General features: G+C 45.4%; 1 pseudogene; it reads left to right on the top strand.

The window, feature by feature from the left end:
- LOC112075009 (butyrophilin subfamily 2 member A1-like) overlaps window positions 1–14,912 on the top strand; it is a 25,307-nt pseudogene that overhangs the window by 6,561 nt on the left and 3,834 nt on the right.

Genomic DNA, 14,912 nt, shown 5'->3' with positions numbered 1-14,912 from the left:
TTGAGACTGTAGAGGACCACTAGACTAGAGAGAGGTAGTCTCTGATACACCTGGATCACTGATGGACCAGTCACATTAATGATGTTATAGAACAGGATGTGTAGAGACTGTAGAGGACCACTAGACTAGAGAGAGGTAGTCTCTGAAATTAAGAGATGGTAGTTTGAAAGATCTTTATTGGATAAGTTGAATCACCTCTACAGAGGTACCCTGCATGGAACTCAATTTTGATTTGTTCTGTAGTGTGACATTAGTGAAGTGATATGAGAGTCCCAGAGAGACAAGGAGTCCCAGAGAGACACTACATATTCTAGTGTTCATGTTAATGATGTTCTCACTGTCTTCCATCTACTCTACATGTTTACAGAGGACCTCACTGTGAAGCTAGGTAAGTAGTGTCTTCAGATCATCACTTATCTAGAATTATGTCAACCATTTTATGTTTCTTTTTTTTGAGGACATTAAAGGTGTTCTTCTGATTTTGTATTCACAGCCTTTTGTTTTGGTTAATCAAGTCACATGACCTGGATTTGAACCTTAATTTGAAACCTTTTCCCGAAATGAGAATTAGACCAAAAATGTAAGCAATTGTCTGAGGATGGTGCTGGGCCATCTGACATAAAAAGAAAACAGGACGGTTTGACAAAAGCTTTTAATAAAGGTTAAACTCCATGTCATATGATATAATTAACCAAAACACAGGGCCTTAGGTATGAGACAAGGGCCGGGATTCAATTCAAGGCACGTTATAACTCAGCGCTCTATAACAGACTTTTAAAAGTAATTTACGCTTGAGTCGGCATGTGAAGCGTTTACCAGGAATCCTGGCCAAGGAGTCCCAGAGAGAGACTACAGCTTCTAGTGTTCATTTTAATGATGTTCTCACTGTCTTCTATCTACTCTACACATGTATTACAGTTTACCTCAGAGAGAAGGGTAAGTAGTGTCTTCATATCATCACTTTGATAGCATTATGTTAACCAATGTATCTTCTATAGATGTAACTTTTAGTGAAGTAGATCACACATAATGTTGAACACAAGGTTTCCTGACTTATCTTATTATCTATGTCTGCAGCTATGGTTGAAAATGATCTCATTCGTAAAGTGGGTAAGTAGTGTCCTTCATATCCCAGTGTCTTCAGACCGTAGATTTTGAATTTGTATTATTTTTGTTTAATTTAACCTTAATTTAAATCGGCAAGTCAGTTAAGAACAAATTATTATTTACAATGACGGCCTACCAAAAAGGCAAAAGGCCTCCTGTGGGGACGGGGGCTGGGATAAAAAATACAAATAAATTAAATAAAAATCTAGGACAAAACACACATCACGACAAGAGAGACAACACAACACTACATAAAGAGAGACCTAAGACAACAACATAGCATGGCAGCAACACAACATGACAACAACATGGTGGCAATACAACATGGCATCAGCACAACATGATAGCAGTCAAAAGGGTACAAACATTATTGGATACAGACAACAGCACAAAGGGCAAGAAGGTAGAGACAACAATACATCACGCAAAGCAGCCACAACTGTCAGTAAGAGTGTCCATGGTTGAGTCTTTGAATGAAGAGATTGAGATATAACTGTCCAGTTTGAGTGTTTGTTGCAGCTCGTTCCAGTCGCTAGCTGTAGCAAACAGAAAAGACGAGCAACTCAAGGATGTGTCTGCTTTGGGAACCTTTAACAGAATGTGACTGGCAGAACGGGTGTTGTATGTGAAGAATGATGGCTGAAGTAGATATCTCAGATAGGGTGGAGTGAGGCCTAAGCATCAACCAGTGGGTCTTACGACGGGTATACAGAGACGACCAGTTTACAGAGGAGTATAGAGTGCAGTGATGTGTCCTATAAGCAGTATTGGTGGAAATTCTGATGGCCGAATGGTAAAGAACATCTAGCCACTTGAGAGCACCCGTACCTGCTGACATATAAATTACGTCTCCGTAATCTAGCATGGGTAGGATGGTCATCTGAATCAGGGTTAGTTTGTCCAGCTGGGGTGAAAGAGGAGCGATTACGATAGAGGAAACCAAGTCTAGATTTCATTTTAACCTGCAGCTTTGATATGTGCTGAGAGAAGGACAGTGCACCATCTAGCCATACTCCCAAGTACTTTTATGAGGTGACTGCCTCAAGCTCTAAACCCTCAGAGGTAGTTATCACACCTGTGGGGAGAGGCGCATTCTTTTTACCAAACCGCAGGGCCTTTGTTTTGGAGGTGTTTAAAACAAGGTTAAGGACAGAGAAAGCTTGTTGGACACTAAGAAAGCTTTGTTGTAGAGTGTTTAACACAACATCCAGGGAGGGGACAGCTGAGTATAAGACTGTATCATCTGCATATAAATGGATGAGAGAGCTTCCTAATGCCTGAGCTATGTTATTGATGTAAATTGAGAAGAGCGTGGGGCCTAGGATTGAGCCTTGGGGTACTCCCTTGGTGACAGGCAGTGGCTGAGACAGCAGATGTTCTGACTTTATACACTGCACTCTTTGAGAGAGGTAGTTAGCAAACCAGACCAAAGACCCCTCAGAGACACCAATACTCCTTAGCCGGCCCACAAGAATGGAATGGTCTACTGTATCAAAAGCGTTGGCCAAGTCAATAAAAATAGCAGCACAACATTGTTTAGAATCAAGGGCAATGGTGACATCATTGAGGACCTTTAAGGTTGCAGAGACACATCGAAACCTGAGCGGAAACCAAATTGAATACTATAGACATCAAGAAAGCCAGTCAGTTGATTATTTACTATTTTCTCCAACACTTTTGATAAACAGGACAAAATAGAAATAGGCCTATAACAGTTAGGATCAGCTTGATCTCCCCCTTTAAATAATGGATGAACTGTGGCTGACTTCCAAGCAATGGGAACCTCCCCAGAAAGGAGGGACAGGTTAAAAATATCAGAGATAGGCTTTGCGATGATAGGGGCAGCAATCATAAAGAAGAAAGGGTCTAAACCATCTGACCCAGATGTTTTTTGGGGTTGAGTTTCAGGAGCTCCTTTAGCACCTGGGACTCAGTGACCGTCTGCAGGGAGAAACTTTGTAGCGGGGCAGTGGAAAAAGAGGGAGGAGCATTCGGGCTAGTCGCATTAGAAGGGGTGGGAGATGAGGAAATGTTGGAAGGGTGAGGAGGCATGGCTGAGTCAAAAAGGAATCCTGACTTAATAAAGTGGTGTGCTTCTTGTCAGTAACAACCACATCATCAACTTTAAGGGACATGGGCAGCTGTGAGGAGGGTTTATTCTCCAGGTCTTGAACTGTTTTCTAGAACTTCTTGGGGTTAGACCCACAGAGAGAGAACTGCTCCTTAATTAAAGTAATTTATTTTGGCCTCCCGGATAGCCTGAGTGCACTTATTTCTCATTTACCAGAACAAGAGCCGGTCATCCTGAGTATGCGTGTGCCGAGTCTTTCGCCAAATGCAATTCTTGAGGTCGAACCAGGGGCTGAACCTGTTTTTCTAATTCTCATTTTCTTTATGTTTGTTAACAATCCCACTGAAAATATCGGGGAAAAAATGCCCAAGCGTCTTCGACAGAGGGGATCATGCTGATTCTATACCATATATTTGCAGAGGCCAGGTCATGAAGGAAGGCTTGCTCATTAAAGTTTTTTACCAAGCGTCTATGACAAATCAGGACTAGGGATGGGTACCGAAACCTGGTATTAAACGGGCCCCGGGCTAAATTATGAAAGACGCAGTATCGATAAGCTCTGACGTTATCGGTTCTGCTTTCGGTACTGGAGAAATTAAGAAAATACATTTCCTATTTATTATTGCTACATAAACATTATCTCGCACATTTATCTCACCGACTGTTTCTAATTTGCAATAAGATTAAGACATTTGTCTATGATGCATTTTCGCTATTTCCAATCCAGAGAACAGTGCACTACACAAGAGGCTACACGTCCTGAAAATAGGATGCTTTGCACACACATTGAATCTGGCAGCGCAGAAAATCTACCAAATGACTTCCATTGATAAATTGGCAGCACGAATCAGAGCAGTGGTCGTGTGGTTCAAGAGATCCTCGATGTCCAAAACAGTCTGGAAGGAGAAGCAGCAGCTCCTTGGTAAGAAGCCAGTTCAATCTAATAAAGTATTATTTTGAAATTCCCACATTTAACAATTTAATTCAAGTGTGCAGTAATTAAATGTATGTTGTTTCAGGCCTTCCGCAACACTCACTCATCCTTGATGTCAAAACCAGATGGAACTCGCTCTATCGAATGATAGAATGAATGATTCATGGAGCAGTATCCAGCGATCCAAGCAGCAGCCTTGGACCCACGACTGCGAAAAGCAATGACCAAGGACAACCTGGACCGCCTGAAAGACGAGGTCTTCCATAAGGCTGAGGAGTTTGTCCAGCTCATCAGAATCCTCTATACATCCACTGTGTGTGTCATGTGAATAGAATGCCACCTGTGGACAGATCATATCCATCCTCCAAAAACTGAAAGAGCACTTCACTGTGAAGCATGAAGATAGAACGTTTGTGGCAACCATCAAAGAGAAGGTGTGGGAGAACCTCTCCGAGTGCTATCAGGATGAGGACATTCAAGCCTTCTTGCATGAGGCCATAGCAATGGACCCTAGATTTAAAGGGAGGCCGGTGAGTGACGCCAACTGGGACAGGCTGAGGAAGGCAACTGTTGAGGCCAATGTGACAGGAGCAACACCAGGGCTGTCAGAGGAGCCGGAGCAGACAGACACAGAGCACCAGCAACAGGAGGAGGAGTCTGAAGGGGAAGGAGAGGAAATGGAGCAGACAGTCCCTCCATTGTACAAAACAAGGAGTGCCTTGGAGGAGCTGTTCTCAGAGGACAGGAAGTTGAGGTTGGCGATCCAACAGGACACCTCGTCCCTAAGCGAGCGTGTCGACCTAGAGGTCGAGCTCTACGAAGGCCTGCCTCCCATCCCCATGGCTGAAGATCCTGTGATGTGGTGGTGGGAGAAGAGAGCTACTCTGCCCCTCCTCACAAACATTGCAACAAGCTACCTCTGTGCTCAAGCCTCCTCCACCCCTAGCAAGAGGATATTTTCGACTGCAGAGACCACAATAAGCCAGGAGAGGTCCCGACTTCTGCCAGAGAAGGCAAATATGTTGATCTTTCTCCAGAAGAACTGCTAAGAACGGTTAGTCCTTTTGCAGCCTAACTTCAGGCTCCACCCGTGTTGCTCTATAAACTGTATTTTCTTTTGCAAGAAAATATAGTTTATTTAATTTGTTTTACAATTTCGGCATCATCACAACATTAGTCTATAATAGGGATTTGTTCAAAACATTGCTGTTTCTTTTGCTGTAAATAATTGTTTGTTTTATTTATTTTACATTTCAAGAAATAAAAGCAATGTTAATTTCTGTTCAAATCAAAGTGTATTTGTCACGTGCGTCGACTACAATAGGTACATTTACATTTACATTTACAAAGTCATTTAGCAGACGCTCTTATCCAGAGCGACTTACAAATTGGTGCATTCACCTTATGATATCCAGTGGAACAACCACTTTACAATAGTGCATCTAACTCTTTTAAGGGGAGGGGGGGGGGTTAGAATGATTACTTTATCCTATTCTAGGTATTCCTTAAAGAGGTGGGGTTTCAGGTGTCCCGGAAGGTGGTGATTGACTCCGCTGACCTGGCGTCGTGAGGGAGTTTTGTTCCACCATTGGGGTGCCAGAGCAGCGAACAGTTTTGACTGAGCTGAGCGGGAACTGTACTTCCTCAGAGGTAGGGAGGCGAGCAGGCCAGAGGTGGATGAACGCAGTGCCCTTGTTTGGGTGTAGGGCCTGATCAGAGCCTGAAGGTACGGAGGTGCCGTTCCCCTCACAGCTCCGTAGGCAAGCACCAGTCTAGCGGATGCGAGCTTCAACTGGAAGCCAGTGGAGAGAGCGGAGGGCGGGTGACGTGAGAGAACTTGGGAAGGTTGAACACCAGACGGGCTGCGGCGTTCTGGATGAGTTGTAGGGTTATGCACAGGCGGGAGCCCACCATCAGCGAGTTGCAGTAATCGACGGAGATGAGGCGGTGTTGAATGCAGAGCACGTGGAGTCACATTGCCGAGACACTGCGGTCCATGTGACCACCTGAGATACGCAGGGCCACGGGAGGCTGGTCAATGTTACCACCGCTCCGCTTCAGTTAAGGAACGTGCTGTGATTAGGACCTGCGCCACTTCCTGTGTGAGGCAGGGTCGTACTCTGCGATGTTGTAGAGCATGAACCTACAGGAACGGGTCACCGCCTTGATGTTTAGTTGAGAACGACAGGGTGTTGTCCAGGATCACGCCAAGGTTCTATGCACTCTGGGAGGAGGACACAATGGAGTTGTCAACCGTGATGGCGAGATCATGGAACGGGCAGTCCTTCCCCGGGAGGAGGAGCAGCTCCGTCTTGCCGAGGTTCAGCTTGAGGTGGTGATCCGTCATCCACACTGATATGTCTGCCAGACATGCAGAGAATGCGATTCGCCACCTGGTTGTCAGAAGGGGGAAAGGAGAAGATTAATTGTGTGTGTCGTCTGCATAGCAATGATAGGAGAGACCATGTGAGGATATGAACGAGCCAAGTGTATAGCGAGAATAGGAGAGGGCCTAGAACAGAGCCCTGGGGACACCAGTGTGAGAGCACGTGGTGCGGAGACAGATTTCTCCGCCGCCACCTGGTAGGACGACCTGTCAGGTAGGACGCGATCCAAGCGTGGCCGCGCCGGAGATGCCCAACTCGGAGAGGGTGGAGAGGAGGATCTGATGGTTCACAGTATCAAAGGCAGCGGATAGGTCTAGAAGGATGAGAGCAGGAGGAGAGAGATTAGCTTTAGCAGTGCGGAGCGCCTCCGTGACACAGAGAAGAGCAGTCTCAGTTGAATGACTAGTCTTGAAACCTGACTGATTTGGATCAAGAAGGTCATTCTGAGAGAGATAGCAGGAGAGCTGGCCAAGGACTGCACGTTCAAGAGTTTTGGAGAGAAAAAGAAAGAAGGGATTCTGGTCTGTAGTTGTTGACATCGGAGGGATCGAGTGTAGGTTTTTTCAGAAGGGGTGCAACTCTCGCTCTCTTGAAGACGGAAGGGACGTAGCCAGCGGTCAAGGATGAGTTGATGAGCGAGGTGAGGTAAGGGAGAAGGTCTCCGGAAATGGTCTGGAGAAGAGAGGAGGGATAGGGTCAAGCGGGCAGGTTGTGGGCGGCCGGCCGTCACAAAGACGCGAGATTTCATCTGGAGAGAGAGGGGAGAAAGAGGTCAAAGCACAGGGTAGGGCAGTGTGAGCAGAACCAGCGGTGTCGTTTGACTTAGCAAACGAGGATCGGATGTCGTCGACCTTCTTTCCAAAATGGTTGACGAAGTCATCTGCAGAGAGGGAGGAGGGGGGGGGGGGGAGGAGGATTCAGGAGGGAGGAGAAGGTGGCAAAGAGCTTCGTAGGGTTAGAGGCAGATGCTTGGAATTTGAGTGGTAGAAAGTGGCTTTAGCAGCAGAGACAGAAGAGGAGAATGTAGAGAGGAGGGAGTGAAAGGATGCCAGGTCCGCAGGGAGGCGAGTTTTCCTCCATTTCCGCTCGGCTGCCCGGATCCTGTTCTGGTGAGCTCGCAATGAGTCCGTCGAGCCACGGAGCAGGAGGGGAGGACCGAGCCGGCCTGGAGGATAGGGACATAGAGAGTCAAAGGATGCAGAAAGGGAGGAGAGGAGGGTTGAGGAGGCAGATCAGGAGATAGGTTGGAGAAGTTTGAGCAGAGGGAAGAGATGATAGGATGGAAAGAGGAGAGAGTAGCGGAGGGGGAGAGAGAGCGAAGGTTTGGACGGGCGCGATACCATTCCGAGTAGGGGTCAGTGTGGAAGTGTTGGAATGAGAGCGAGAGGGAAAAGGATACAAGGTAGTGGTCGGAGACTTGGAGGGGAGTTCAATGAGATTAGTGGGAAGAACAGCATCTAGTAATAGATGAGGTTCAAGCGTTATTGCCTGCTTGTGAGTAGGGTGAAGTGGAGAGGTGAGGTCAAAGAGAGAGGAGGTGAAAGAAGGAGGCAGAGAGGAATGAGTCAAAGGTAGACATGGGGAGGTTAAGTCACCCAGAACTGTGAGAGGTGAGCCATCCTCAGGAAAGGAACTTGTCAAGCTCATTGATGAACTCCTCAAGGGAACCTGAGGGCGATAAATGATAAGGATGTTAGCTTGAAAGGGCTGGTAACTGTGACAGCATGGAATTCAAAGGAGGCGATAGACAGATGGGTCAGGGAGAAAAGAGAGAATGTCCACTTGGGAGAGATGAGGATCCCAGTGCCACCACCCCGCTGACCAGAAGCTCTCGGGGTGTGCGAGAACACGTGGGCAGACGAGGAGAGAGCAGTAGGAGTAGCAGTGTTATCTGTAGTAATCCATGTTTCCGTCAGTGCCAAGAAGTCGAGGGACTGGAGGGAAGCATAGGCTGAGATTAACCTGTTATGGCTGCAGCCCGACGTCATCCCGACGCCGGTACACACTATGACAACATCCAGCTCAAGTGCAGGGCGCGAAATTCAAAATCAATTTTTTTTAAAATATTTAACTTTCACACATTAACAAGTCCAATACAGCATTTGAAAGATAAACATCTTGTCAATCCAGCCAACATGTCCGATTTTTTAAATGTTTTACAGAGAAAACACCACATATATTTATGTTAGCTCACCACCAAATAAAAAAGGAGGACAGACATTTTTCACAGCACAAGTAGGATGCAAGTAGCATGCACAAGCCAACCTAACTAACCTAGAACCAACCTAAATAACCTAGAAAAAACTACCTCAGATGACAGTCCTATAACATGTTACACAATAAATCTATGTTTTTTGTTCAAAAAATGTGCATTATTTTAGCTATAAATCAGTTTTACATTACTGCTACCATCATAGCTACAGTCAGAAAATCGCACGGGAGTAGCCAGAGAAAATACAGACACCAACGTCAACTACTAATTACACATCATAAAAACATTTCAGAACAAATAATGGTGGATAGCTAATGAAAGACAAAGATCTTGTGAATAGAGCCAATATTTCCGATTTTTTCAAGTGTTTTACAGCGAAAACACAGTATATCGTTTATATTAGCTTACTACAATAGCTAGCACACAGCAGCATTGATTCTAGTCAAACCGTAGCATAGCACAGTTCAACAGATATATGAAAAAGCATCCCAAATTGGGTCCTTATCTTTGTTGATCTTCCATCAGAATGTTCTCCAAGGGGTCCTTTGTTCAGAAATGTCTTTATTTCGATCCAGAACGAAACAATTTCCCTCTTGAATTAGCAAGCACACTGGCAGTGCGACGCTAACCTCTCCATCTTGAAAAAATTCTTGCGTCGCATCACGTCTAAAGTCCAGAATACATTTCAATAATATAATTAAAATATTGAAAAAACAATACTTAGGATGATATTTGTGACATGTATCAAATAAAATCGAAGCCAGAGATCATATTCACCTATAACGACGGTTTTCCAGGAGGCTACTCCAGATCCAACTTCTCGCCTTCCAAAAAAAAATAAAGTGCGCACTTCTCACTCCAAGAGGTTGTATACAATCCCTGACCGAGATAATCAAGTGATTTCTTCTCTCACTTCCGCATGACACCCAGAGGAAGGCGTATGACGTGTTTCTACAGTCCTAAGTGACATGCCCTTTTTATAGACAAGGGCTTGAAAAGCGACATCGATTTTGGAAATCTCACTTCCGGATAGGAAATGGGCTGTAAAAATTGTTCTGTTCCACTTAGAGAAATAATTAAAACGGTTTTAGGAAACTAGAGACTGTTTTCTATCCAATAGTAATAATAATATGCATATTGTAAAGAGCAAAAATTGATTAAAACTTGTTGGGCTGCAATCCCGACACAGGGTACACTTATGACAACATCCAGCTCAAGTGCAGGGCCGCGAAATTCAAAATCTAGTTTGTTAAAATATTTACTTTCACACATTAACAAGTCCAATACAGCATATGAAAGGTAGACATCTTGTGAATCAAGCCAACATGTCCGATTTTTTAAATGTTTTACAGGGAAGACAAAATATGTAAATCTATTAGCTAAACCACGTCAGCAAAAGACAGCACTTCTAACTGCATCAGTTTTTTACTCGTCACTAGCTATCACTAATTCGACCAAATAAAGATATATATAGCCACTAACCAAAGAAACAACTTCATAAGATGACAGTCTGATAAACATATTTATTGTATAGCATATGTTTTTTTTTGAAAAATGTGCATATTTATGGTATAAATCATAAAATTACATTTCAGCTACAATCAGAAATTGCACCGAAAGCAGCCATAACATTTACAGACACCAACGTCAAATAACTAATTACTCATCATAAAACATATCTGAGAAATACATACTGTGCAGCAATTGAAAGACAGGATTCTTGTGATTCCAGACAATATTTCCGATTTATTAAATGTTTTAGCAGCGAAAACAAAATGTAGCGCTATGTTAGCATAGCCACAATAGCAGACACACTTGGGCGCCCGCGACCAGTTGACATGCACGACAGATATATGAAATAACATTATAAATTGGGTCTTACTTTGGCTGATTTTTCATCAGAATGTTGATCAGGGTGTCCTTTGTCCAGATGAGTCGTTGTTTGGAGTCAGAATGGCAAACTTTCCCTTCTCACTTAGCATTGGCACTGGTCGACTGGCACGGATTTGTCCAACGTAAAAAAAAGTCAGAAGAACAGAAACACGGCAAAACTCCCGAAAAAAATTCAAATAATCTGATTAAACTATATTGAAAAAACATACATTACGATGATATGGTCTCATTTATCAAATAAAAACCCAGCCGGAGATTGTTCCCGTCCAAAACAGCAGCAAAACAGAACGCAATATCACTCCAAGTCGCGCGCTTCAGACTTCCGGAAGTGGTCGGTCACGTCAAAGAAATAGCTCTTATTCAACCTCTGAACAAGATGATCACAAATTTCTTCTCTCATACCCTCTTGACACCCAGAGCAAGGCGTATGGAGTGTACGTAGGGTCTTACGTATAATGACCATGTATAGGCATAACGTTGAAGCCGAGCATAGATTTCTGACATTCTACTTCTTGGTCAGGGAAAGTGTCTGCCAAATGACTTCTGTACCACTCAGAGAAAAAATTAGAACGGTTTTAGAAAACTAGAGATTGTTTTCTATCCAATATTAATATTAATATGCATATTGTAAGAGCAAAATTGATTAAGAGGCCGTTTGAAAAATTTTGGGGGGGGGCACATATTTTCCAGTTTTTCCAATATGCCCCCTGCAGCCATAACAGGTTATTAACTCTGCCTTGTTGGCCGCAGATCGGCAGTTCCAGAGGCTGCCGGAGACCTGGAACTCCACGTGGGTCGTGCGCGTTGGGACCACCAGGTTAGAGTGGCAGCGGCCACGCGGTGTGAAGCGTTTGTATGGTCTGTGCAGAGAGGAGAGAAGAGGGATAGACAGACACATAGTTGACAGGCTACAGAAGAGGCTACACTAATGCAAAGGAGATTGGAATGACAAGTGGACTACACGTCTCGAATGTTCAGCAAGTTAAGCTTACGTTGCAAAAATCTTATTGACTAAAATTATATAGTACTGTTGGCTGGTGAAGTAGGCTAGCTAGCAGTGTTGACTACGTTAGAAGGACGAAAATAGCTGGCTAGCTAACCTCGAGCTAACCTCGATAATTACTCTAAACTACACAATTATCTTTGATACAAAGACGGCTATGTAGCTAGCTAAGAAAAAATTTGCTAAGATCAAACAAATCAAACCGTTGTACTGTAATGAAATGAAATGTAATACTACCTGTGGAGCGAAGCGAAATGCGACTACTCGCTCCAACCCGGAAGTACTCTCGCGGCGGACGAAAATAGCTGGCTAGCTAACCTCGATAATTACTCTAAACTACACAATTATCTTAGATACAAAGACAGCAAAGACAACTATGTAGCTAGCTAACACTACACTAATCAAGTCGTTCCGTTGTAATGTAATAGTTTCTACAGTGCTGCTATTCGGTAGGAGTTGGCTAGCTGGCTAACTGGCTAGCTAGCAGTGTTGACTACGTTAGAAGGACGAAAATAGCTGGCTAGCTAACCTCGATAATTACTCTAAACTACACAATTATCTTTGATACAAAGACGGCTATGTAGCTAGCTAAGATCAAACAAATCAAACCGTTGTACTGTAATGAAATGAAATGAAATGAAATGAATACTACCTGTATCATCTGTGTGGGTTTGGATTGGAGTTATTAGAGTATTCCACTTCATTGCATGACCTCCTGTTCCTTGGTAGATTATGAATCCTATTCATTATCCAGTCCTTCTGGACTGGATAATGAGGTTGCTTAGGTACAACCTTACAGTGAAATGCTTACTTACAGGCTCTAACCAACAGTGCAAAAAAGGATTTAGGTGAACAATAGGTAAGTAAAGAAATAAAAACAACAGTAAAAAAGACAGTGAAAACTAACAGTAGCGAGGCCCTAAAGATTTAGGGAGTCCCATTGCTTAGGACTTGGTCAGGTAGTTTAAGCATGTCCCAGTTTAGGTAACCTAGCATGACAAATTCAGACTTAGTGTAAGGGGCCAGGAGAGAGCTTAGGGCAGGTAGGGTACAGACCAGTGTTGATGGAGGACAACAACACCCAGCAACAGTCAACGAAGAGCAATTTGAACAAATCAAATTGTTTGGGGACAGACTTGGTGGAGGCAACCGAGTACTGAAGGTGATCCTTGGTAAAGATTGCCACTCCCCCACCTTTAGAAGATCTGTCTTGCCGAAAAAGGTTAGAACCAGAAAGGTTAACATCAGTATTCAGTACTCTTCCTTAACCACGTCTCAGCTGTGAACCCACAGTTTCAATTGATCCATTTTAGGTTATAAGCTTGTAGTGTTAACGTGCAGAAAACCCTGGCTTTTACTAGAGAAGAAATCAGTGAAGCAGATATCAGGACACAAGTCAGAATTGGGGCTAGCAACAGTAGATGGGCCAGGGTGTACATGCACATTTCCAGATATTATCAACAGTAATACAATCAAGGCACGGCATAGGACAGGGAGAGCTCTGCAGTGTTGATTTATGACATCTGAATGTGCATCAGATGGCAACAAGATCATATTGTACAGCAATTTCATCAGGTAACATGAATAGGAGGCCAAGAGTCCATGTAACCAATAGAGAGTCAGTGTCCCGAGTGTGGGAACAAACAGTCTGTCCCACGGTTGGGTAAACAAGACAGTTCATACTCAACAAAGCATGCAGGTGTCATGAGGCAAATAGCAAAATAGCATAATGCACAAGAAATAAAATATATAACGACTTGGGGCTAGCCATTGTAAGTTCAGAGACACTCGCCCCAACAGTGAGTGTGTGCTGGAGACGAGTGAAAGCTCAGGAGAGAGGGGGGAGTGTGGTGGAGGTACCTGTACCAGACAGGGGGAGACAGGCCAGGGCAGATGGTGAACAGAGAGGGGGGATGGTACAGGTACACCCACCACACCCCACCCTCTCTGTTCACCATCTGCCCTGGCCTGTCTCCCCCTGTCTGGTACAGGTCCCCCACCACACTCCCCCTCTCTGTTCACCATCTGGCCCTGTGCCTGTCTCCCCTGTCTGTGGTACAGGTACACCCACCACACGTCCCCCCTCTCTGGTTCACCGTCTGCCCTGGCCTGTCTCCCCCTGTCTGGTACAGGTACACCCACCACACTCCCCCCTCTCTGTCACCATCTGCCCTGGCCTGTCTCCCCCTGTCTGGTACAGGTACACCCACCACACTCCCCCCTCTCTGTTCACCTGTCTGCCCTGGCCTGTCTCCCCCTGTCTGGTACAGGTACACCCACCACACTCCCCCCTCTTCTGTTCACCATCTGCCCTGGCCTGTCTTCCCCCTGTCGGTACAGGTACACCCACCACACTCCCCCCCTGCTCTGTTCACGTCTGCCCTGGCCTGTCTCCCCCTGTCCTGGTAACGGTACACCCACCACACTCCCCCTCTCTGTTCACCATCTGCCTGGCCTGTCTCCCCCTGTCTGGTACAGGTACACCCACCACACCCCCCCTCCTCTGTTCACCGTCTGCCCTGGCCTGTCTCCCCCTGTCTGGTACAGGACACCCACCACACTCCCCCCTCTCTGTTCACATCTGCCCTGGCCTGTCTCCCCCTGTCTGGTACAGGTACACCCACCACACTCCCCCCTCTCTGTTCACCGTCTGCCCTGGCTGTCTCCCCCTGTCTGGTACAGGTACACCCACCACACTCCCCCCTCTCTGTTCACCGTCTGCCCTGCCTGTCTCCCCCTGTCTGGTACAGGTACCCCCACCACCCCCCCTCTCTGTTCACCTCTGCCCTGGCCTGTCTCCCCTGTCTGGTACAGGTACCTCCACCACACTCCCCCCTCTCTGTTCACCATCTGCCCTGGCCTGTCTCCCTGTCTGGTACAGGTACCTCCACCACACTCCCCTCTCTGTTCAACCATCTGCCCTGGCCTGTCTCCCCTGTCTGGTACAGGTACCTCCACCACACTACCCCCTCTCTCCTGAGCTTTCACTCGTCTCCAGCACACACTCACTGTTGGGGCGAGTGTCTCTGAACTTACAATGTGCTAGCCCCAAGTCGTTATATATTTTATTTCTTGTGCATTATGCTATTTGCTATTTGCCTCATGACACCTGCATGCTTTGTTGAGTATGAACTGTCTTGTTTACCCAACCGTGGGACAGACTGTTGTTCCCACACTCGGGACACTGACTCTCTATTGGTTTACATGGACTCTTGGCCTCCTATTCATGTTACCTGATGAAATTGGCGTACATAGATCTTGTTGCCCATCTGATGCACATTCAGATGTCATAAATCAAACACTGC

Source organism: Salvelinus sp. IW2-2015, unplaced genomic scaffold (assembly GCF_002910315.2).
Source record: "Salvelinus sp. IW2-2015 unplaced genomic scaffold, ASM291031v2 Un_scaffold2931, whole genome shotgun sequence".
Taxonomy (NCBI): domain Eukaryota; kingdom Metazoa; phylum Chordata; class Actinopteri; order Salmoniformes; family Salmonidae; genus Salvelinus; species Salvelinus sp. IW2-2015.
The sequence above is the reverse complement of the archived record's forward strand: the minus strand, read 5'-3'. Positions and strand labels throughout refer to the sequence as shown.